General features: G+C 41.1%; 1 protein-coding gene and 1 long non-coding RNA gene across 12 annotated transcripts in view; both read right to left on the reverse strand.

Moving 5' to 3' along the window:
* Positions 1-9,258, reverse strand: part of NFIB (nuclear factor I B) — a 236,558-nt gene that overhangs the window by 178,436 nt on the left and 48,864 nt on the right. The gene's annotated exons all lie outside the window — the stretch shown is intronic.
* LOC309663684 overlaps positions 1-9,258 on the reverse strand; it is a 70,506-nt gene that overhangs the window by 20,209 nt on the left and 41,039 nt on the right. The window contains exon 2 of the long non-coding RNA XR_014265404.1: positions 1-9,226. This exon is cut by the window's left edge and continues 20,209 nt beyond it. This is a non-coding gene — a long non-coding RNA (uncharacterized lncRNA). The remainder of the gene's footprint in view (positions 9,227-9,258) is intronic.

Below are 9,258 nucleotides of genomic sequence, written 5' to 3' on the forward strand. Positions count from 1 at the left end.
TCATACTAAGTGAAGTAAGTCAGACAGAGAAAGGCAAATATCATATGATATCACTTATATATAGAATCTAAAAAAATGATACAAATGAACTTACTTACAAAACAGAAACAGACTCACAGACAGAGAAAACAAATTTATGGTTACCAAAGGGGAAAGGGATGAGGGAGTAATAAATTAGGAGTTTGGGATTAGCAGATACAAACTACTATATACAAAATAGATAAACAACACGGACCTACTATACTGCCCAGGGAACTAGATTCAATATCTTGTAATAAACTATAATGGAAAAGAAACAAAAAAACACCACGTCTCCATAAGATGTTCCCTTCTCCCCCACAACCAGCGGAGACTCTCCACTACATCTCAGTAGCTCCCACATTTATACTTCTCTTAAAGACCAACACGACAGGGGTTTACATTACTTGCTGATCTACCTCTTCCACCCGACACAGCATATAAGCATGGAGACGTCCACCTTCAGGGACTTGCCCTCTAATAATTGCTGATTGGAAGTGAACTGATGAGGCTCATTTATTTTACTGGACTCCAGTGCGTCAGTTCTGTAATAGCCGCCCAAAGGCTATCCACTCATCCAAAAGCCAACCTGCTGAAATACCAGTGTTTATAGTAACACACAGGTATCTGAGCTAAATAATTGAGTTATCAAAAGCTTATTAATGTCTCACCAAGAACAGAATTGGAATAAGGTACGTTTTGCTTTTTTTTTTTAATGTTGTTTGGTCGGCATTCTGTGTGCATGTGTGTGTAGGTGTGTGACATGTACGTGTATATGTGTCTGTTAACAGGCAGGGGCTAGAGGGCTAAGTGATAACATTGATCTTTTACCCCTCTTCAGTGAACTTCAGACAAAAACATTAAGTTACAACCCTCAGATCATTAGCATATGAAAGGACCGACCTTGTTTCCAAATTTGAAAATGAAATAAACTTGGCTGAACCAGGAGGAGTCAACTCCTGGGTACTTTCTGTTGTGCAGCTGCAAGAGAATCTTGCCGAATGTGGTGACCATTCTGCCCCTAACAAATTAATGGCATATCCTTAGGGTAAAACCACATGGGGACTAAATCTCAATGGTAATACATACCAATGACTTTGAGCAACTAACCTTGCCTTGTTTTACTCTTCTCATGAAATGAACACATGGGCAGTGACTGGGGTGGGGGTGGGAGGCGATAACCTTCATGTTAACCAAGCATGATCTAAACATGCAGGGCATACTGATGACCAGGTAGAAGTGGTAAGAATCTAATATAATTAATGTGGACACGGATGTGCTCTGATTTCTTTAAAATACTTTAAGGGTAGTAACAGATTAACCCTCCTAACATCCTTTAAAAGATAACAAAAATTATGATGCACTTTTACTGATGAAACAGTGGAGGGTAGAGAAGTTGCACAAGGTCACTAAAAATTAACTTTAAACAATTCAGTTCACTGATGAGTCTTGGCGTGCTTTGTAGAACACATAATAGACTATGAGGATGTCACACATGAGAAATGATCAAATGATGGTCTGACTGCCTTTTCAAAACCTCAAGTTCGACTCTATCCTGTTCAAGGTAGCTCCAGATTCCAGGGACCCTTTAGCCTCCCACCTCCACCCCCCAGTCATGCTAATACGGACGTAGTGAACGACACAGATTCTGGAATCAAAGTACCTCGTCTACACCCACCACTCATCAGCTGTGTGATCTTGGAAAGTACCTTGACGTCTCTCTCATACGTAAAAGGAAGGTAATAATGGTACCTGCAGCCATATGGCTGTTGTGAGAATAAAATGAAACGTGCTATGTAGCTTCTGTTGTACCAAAAACATTCATTTTGACCTACCTTTTCCAGAAGCCTCAAACCAACAAAAGTACCCATCAAACTCCAGAGAGGTTGAATTTGAGGGTAACAAAGTTCTTACTGACTTCCTGGTCTTAACAATCTGGGTTTTGATCTTTCATCTCCCACTAAAATGCAGTTACAGAGGGAAACAATGTGGCCAAAAATGTATTACCCACATACTCATTGTGCATATTTAGAAATAAATATATTTCCTTCAAAATTTTAACTAGACAAGCTCCCCTCCTTAAGAAAGAAAATCTTTTCTTTAGTCCACACTCCCAATTTCATTGCTATAAATCAAGACGAAAACATACCAGGAGAATGAGATAGAAGGAAAAGAGAAAGACTCACAGAAAGATACAGAGAAACAGAAAGAAAAGAAAGGAAGATGAGTGAAATATAATATTCATATTCCTGCCTTGAGTCCACTAACTTCCAAAAAGAAAGAGAATGTGCCATACCATTAACACAGTTTAGAAGCACTAACCTGTTTGGCAACCACAGTTACAGAACCACGAGAATCAAGGTTACTTAATTGTCATGAGCTCATAAATTGGACCCAAGGTGACAAGAACAGTTGGGTGAGAGGGATCTGAGTTGAGGGTGACTTGCTCCAACATGGTACACATTGCAGAGACCCTCTTCAAAGGCTGACGAGATAGACAGCATTCTCAGGCTAACTTCCAGACCTGCCTTCTAAAGAGAACCAGGAACTAACTAAGCTCCCACGGCTTGGTTTGACCTGGCTTTGCCTCTACCCCAGTTCTGAGGGGATTCTGCTCTGCCTCATCAGAACTGAGCAGAGCTGACAGCACCTAGAGGAAGAGCCCAACTCCTAACAAAGCCTCAGTCACTTGTAGGGATGAGGCAGTTTTTCCTAGTGGTTTGAACACCAAGCGCTCCAAAGCCAGACCCCCCTGGTTCTAAACCTGACTGGGACACCTACTAGTTGTTTGGCCTTGAGCAAGTCAGTTCTATACAAAGCCTCATGTTCCTCACCTATACAATGGGAATCAGCGCAAGGTTACTGCGAATAGTAAATGAGATGATACACGTGTGTAACGGAGGCCAGTCCCAGAAGGTCGTGGACACGAGGTGACCGCTGTGCCTTATTCCAGCTACTGCACAGCTGCAAAAGCGTGTGACACACCGGAGGCGGCTCTCTCACAAGCTGGATATTAGACTGTGAATGCCCCAGGCCGGCAAAATCCAGCATCCCCAGTGCCTCACTCGGGGTTAAATGAACAAGGAAGAAAACCTCAAAAATCTTTCGGTCATAAAGAGATAATTCCAGGGATGACGTCTACAGAGCACCGTCTATGGTGTCTTTGTCTGAATTTATTAATACACGTAGGCAGAATTATTTGTCACAGTGCTAGAGAAAGATAAGATTTTTTTAAAGGGACAATGGCTTTTTTAGAGCATTATATCACTATCTCCTATAATTAGGTTTTGTTTAATGCAACCGAGTAAACTGTCTGAAAAGTGTGGGCTTTTTTCCCCCCTCCATTTACGTTTTTAGTGGCGCTGGCTGTTGTTGTCAAGCATCTTGAGTGCTTTTTTATTGACATAGTAAGCTGTAAAAGAAGCTCTTTGATGACTCATTTTAGAATATAAATTCAATGGAAGCAAAGGTACCGCTTATCATTACTGAGAACTTTCATTCAGATCTTCTACTTTTATAACTGCTCTGATCTAACAGGGCAATTGATTCCAACATGCAATTTAACCAGCAGGCTGGTTAACCTTGGATGCTTATTAGTAAAGGAACAATGCTTTCAGAATTATGCTGAATAATTCAGCCCTTCCAGTCAAAGAGCTTTGCTGGTAGGTGAGAACAGGATGGCGTTAGAGTATCTGAGAACATTCTACCCATCTGGGGTACGTGGCCCTGTTCTGCTTCCGCCACAGAACAAGGAGCTAGCATAAAACTAGCCCATACTTCTTGGATGAACCCTGAGGAAGTCTCACGACTACATGCCTCGTGAATTCTCTTTCTGCTCCTGCTACCAGCAATATATTTTTGAGTTTGCCCCTGGATGTCTTACAGTGGAAGCCGTTCTAAATGAGAGTTTGCTGAACGTTGATGCGAACTAGGAAACTACTTTGAGCAACAGTCCCACTATTCCAGCTGTTTACTTTTCTGTTATACCTTCATTTCCTAAGTACTCTTTTTGGAAAGTTTTACACAGTGGCTTCATAAATCAGGTCAGTAAGGATGTCATTCCATTTTAAAGTACATCACATGGAAACATTATAATAATAGATACATATGCACCTGTCTATGTGCACATTCACACACACACTTGCTACACTTGAAATTGAACCCCAGGACTAACAAACATATCATCCCTAGCTCTTTTTACGACACCCTCTTTCTAGGATCTGCTTTCATTCAGGGGCTGCTACAGAATACCAGTGCTTCCCCAAACCAAGTTCTAAGATGCATGAACTATTCATAAAAGTTCTATAAGGAGAGAGGGAGAATTCTATAACCAAATTTGTCATTTTGCTGAGGACAAATTCGAACCACAGGCACGCAAGACTGAAAAGATTCAGTTAGGTATTGTATGAACCCGGCCAACAATTCAACAGCCATATCTCAGAGTGATTTTGTTGTTCTCTCTCTATTCATTGTTACACAGAAAGCTCATGAAGCTATGACATTGTTTCTTTGTTTAAAAAATAAAAGGCCACTGAAAGAAAAGCCAATTACTTGTGGTGGTAATAGAAGTGAAGAGAAAGTGAAAAGGCCTACAGAAGTGGTGCTTCTTGCCCAAATACAGATACCTGGGGAAGAAATTATATTCCACAGAGCTACCTGTAAGTTTAGAAACTCATGATCATCCTTGGAAAAATCTCTCATAAATGTCAAGGGTCTATTATATATCAAAATGGTCTAAGTGTTTAGGCATCATGGAAATAAACTGGACATAACTGTAGACGGCCCTGAACAAAATCCTATCTTACATATGATGGAGGAGAAATTTCTCACACAAGTGGGGGTCCATTGGCTTAGGCTCTAGAAAAAGGGGCCCAGGGGTACTGTGATATATTATGGTTGGAAGGGTCTTCTGTCTGAATGGTATTGATGGAAATCAGGTATTTTGAATTTGAGAACTGAGCATCCAATATCACCTCCAGATCGGTTCACACTGGTTCGAGTTTAGCTTTTGCAGAACAGCCTCTGATGACAGTTTCAAGTAGGAGGCTCCAAGGGAGCGCTCTCATGAACAAGCGCAGGACTGAACTGCTGGATCCTGACAGGACCCGCAAGACACAGGAGTACGGAGCATAGGCAGGAGGAGTCAAAGTGCACTGACGTAAGTGAGGGCCCACGGACTTCAGAGACACGGATCCAGTTACTTCCAGACAGTGAAAGCTAAAGGCAGTGAAGCCTGCAAGAGAGCCTTCTGGCCTCCTCCTGAACAGCTCCCCTGGGCGGCTCAGCGTCCGTGTGATTGCACCCAGGGCCCCACTCCGGGCTGACTACAGATCACCCCAGACGTGAAGACACATTAAGAAATGTGTCCAAAGTCTTCCAAACAAAAACGCTTCCTTTTAAAAATCATGTAACTGTCCTTTTAATCCATGTTCTTATTTAATTTATACAGCTTTTATAAAACTCACTAGTCGCTTTCTAAAAAAAAAAATTTATTGGGCTCCTAGAAGGATGGTCTGACTTTTCCCCCAAATCTCCCTAAATCTCAAGGTGCTTCAAATACTAGGGACTTTCCCCCCTTCTCTAGAGTTTTCATTTCCCATGGAAGACAGCCATTTAGAAAAGTCACTAGCATGCAGATACGTGCTGTCAAGCTTTTCTGGCCGCACAGCTAAGGCCGCATGTAGGTGTGTGAGTGGAGAACATCTAGTACCAAGACTATAGCTGACTTCCACCTAGAGTGACCAGCAAAATATAGACTCTTGCAAGAGAGGTCAGACCCTGCCACCTGGAAGACCAATCACAGATTGATTGGCTTTAGACAGAGGTAACAGGCGGGTACATAGTATAGCCCCATGGGACCTGCTCTTTCTAAACTTGTGGACAATCAGTTCAGAGAGCTACCCAGATAGTGACAAAAGGGAGCCTGTATCACTGATCCCTGTTTCTCCATCACAGTACATTTTGCCCTTTTAATGGCAAGGAACACTTGGGTATACTAGACTGGTGGGATCAAGGAGAGGAAAGGAAAAAAAAAAAAAAAAAAAAGCCAAGACAGCAGAACGTAAGACTAAAACGAAAACTTGATGAAGGGGAAGAAAGAAGGAACTCAAAAGCAGCCACATCTCAAACTTTCGTTTGAAAGTAACTGTAGACCATTCATATCACATGTCAGCCCTTAATGCCACCGCGGCCTCCTAAACACAGGCCACCGACCTGATGACATATTTCAACCCTGGCTTTGATGAAGAGGGTCAGTTTGGCACACAGGTGATTTCCTTGTAGATTAAGAACATTTACTTTCTTCCTGCTGGATCCCTCCCAGAGATACCATCAAACCTCTACCTACGCAATTAGTTTTCACAGGTGGCTGTTTTGCCTCCAGTAAAACTACTTTCTTTCTCCTTCTGCAAGTCAAAGCAGAGCGAATGCACATGAAAACATTTCAGATATGAAATAAACACTTTCAAAAAGGCAACTATGATGCAACGCACCGTTCCTGACTGACTCCAGTCATAGAATGAACTCCACACACCAGCTTCAAAGTTGGGAGGAATCATTTCTGGGAGAAGGGGCAGGAGGAGATTTGGAGGGGAGAGAGGGCAGGAGGAGGGGAAAGAAGGTTGGAGATAAGGAGAGGAAGAAAAGCCACAATTTATGCTGGTTCATCATCAAAAGGGGTTTTCCGAGGACTTTTCTCCTTTAGCAAACTCTTCCTGTTGGAAGTCTGTACTCACCATACACAGAACTGAGAGAGGGGGATAAAAAGATGCTCATACACGTGAACAGTAGTGGCTGATGAAGCGGTTGTGTGTTTGTTGGTTGGTTTTGTTCCTGTTGCACCAGGACAACATGAAACTACCAAGTGGTGAGATGTGTTGTTTCTCTGGTCCTTTTTCTAGGAAAAAGCTCCAATTTTTGAGGCAGCCACTTCCAAAGAAAAAAAAAAATTCAATGTCGACATAAATCCCTTGAACTAAACATCTGTTTAAACTGTTTCTAGGTCAGGGGTCTAAAACTGTGAAACGCTAGGGGTGCAGACATGATTTCTTTCCCAAGGCCTCCAAGCGCTGTGGCCTGCACACATCCCGCAATATTGTTTAAACATCTGGCCTGCTTCCCGCAAAAGGAAAGGCCCTGATAGGGTGGGTTGCTGTGGCTTTTTATTTTACCCTATAACATGATTTTGTTACTTGTGCAGCCTCTAAATAAACTACTGTTAAACAAGGTTTTTTTTTTTTTCCCCTTTAATGTATTATTTAAATGTTTCAATGGCATTCTGAATGGCATAAGGGGGTTTGTTTCACAAAAGCTGCAAACTCAAGGATGATCATAAAGAAATGGTTGCCATCAGTTCTTCCCTGTGCAGGAAAATTCTTCCAGGATTTTTTCCCCCCATTATTCTCCCTCATTGCTCTGACAAAATAGAGCAGATACCCTGATTTTAAGTTAATTTCTATACCTGTATTTGTATATGGAAAAAAGACTTTAAAATATTAAAACATAAACTCATTCCAAAAAGATGGGGGGTAAAGAGAGAAGAGGGATGCAGCTTCCCTTGTGGCCTGGCTCAAACTCCTGATATATATGGAATTCAGCACCGGTGACATCAAAGGGAGCTGAGTGGCCATACACAGGTTTGCCACCCAGACTCCTCATATTTACAGCTCAAACCATCCAAAGAATTTGCCTTATGTATTCGTTATGGAGAACAATTATGGATCTCGGTGATTAAAGAGCTTAGGGAAAGCAAGAGGGAAAGTGAGCCCCAGACAAATGCAGCAGCACATTCAGTGAAAGTGAAAGTGAACGGTGCAAACTAAGCCCAAATACCAGAGTTTGTGCTCAGGCTCTGGCAGCTACTCATCCCCCACCCGCTAGAAACTAGTATTGCTACTGTGTCATGTCTCTGCCCCTAAAACATACTGGAGGTAAAAAGGCAATCCTAGAAAACTCCCAGTTCAGTGAGAAAGAGTGATTTTGCTGATGTAGGGCAGAACAATAGTCCATGGTTGTCAAGTATCATAAAGGGATTAGAGTTGTGTTTTGATTTATTTTAATGTACAAAGGAAGAAGGGAGACAAACTTCAAAGGGTTTGCCTCTGGCCCAGACTTCCGGCCTTAGGGAAACAAATTTCCCAGTGAACATTATAGAAATATAGAAATGCTCATTTAAAAGTGACCAAAAAAAAAAAAAAAATATATATATATATATACCTTTCTACTAAGACTAGATATATGTTATATTACAAAAAGTCAAATGCTTTTTTCCTCCCTCTCTGCTCCTAGGGGAGGTGGTCCATCACACACCACTGCCCAGTCAACAGCCATTCTTATATCCAGGGAAGGTTATTTCTATACTTAGGTCACTTTTTCAAAATTCAAAAGTATATGTCCAATAATGTTTTTGGGAATAAAGAAAGTAACTACAAGAGGTTAAATAATTATCAAAATAGAGAAACCAAAGGAACCCCTAATGTCTGTGTACCTAGGAGCATTTAGGTGAGAAAAAGACATTTTACTATGGTTTCTCAGGAAAGTAAAAATAAACAGCGATGAGTTTTTATGTGTCTCAGGATTATCCAGTATATAAGACAAATATTTTCATTAATTATTCAAAGGCTGTGTTCTGCTATGTCTTCTGCTACAACACTATAGAGATACTCTTTCCTATGTCTTCTTTTCGACAGACAGTATTTCTAGGAAATGGAGAAGAAAAGAATTTCAAACAGCCCTGAAAATATGAATTTTTAAATTCCAATCAGAGGTTGTTAGAGCCAATAAGAAACTTGAAAGGAAATCTGGGCTATCCCCCCACCTAAGGCAAAGTCACATCTAGAGCAACCTAAGCAGATAATCATCTAAACTAATTTAAAAATAAATCAGGTTCCATAAATTCCCTCCCTAACGCATTCCTGTGCCTAACACCCTTCTACTCACGAAATTCCTTTTCAAGTTACAGCCTAAGCACATTCAGTCATCATCAAGTGAATAAAAAGACAGATTTAGTGGATAACATGAGAAACTCTGTAAGATCAGTCATAAAAATTACTGGATCAGAACTGATTTATTTTGGCTAGGTATATGTGGGCCATCACAACAAAGTCCTTTGGATCAGGACTCAGAGCAAAGGCAGATGCTTCCCACTGTGGATTGGACATTATATCATATTTGCAACTAGGAATATCTATCTATCTATCTATCTATCTATCTATCTATCTATCTATCTATCTATCTATCTAC

The sequence above is a fragment of the Balaenoptera physalus genome, assembly GCF_965194825.1.
Source record: "Balaenoptera physalus genome assembly, chromosome: 7".
NCBI lineage: Eukaryota > Metazoa > Chordata > Mammalia > Artiodactyla > Balaenopteridae > Balaenoptera > Balaenoptera physalus.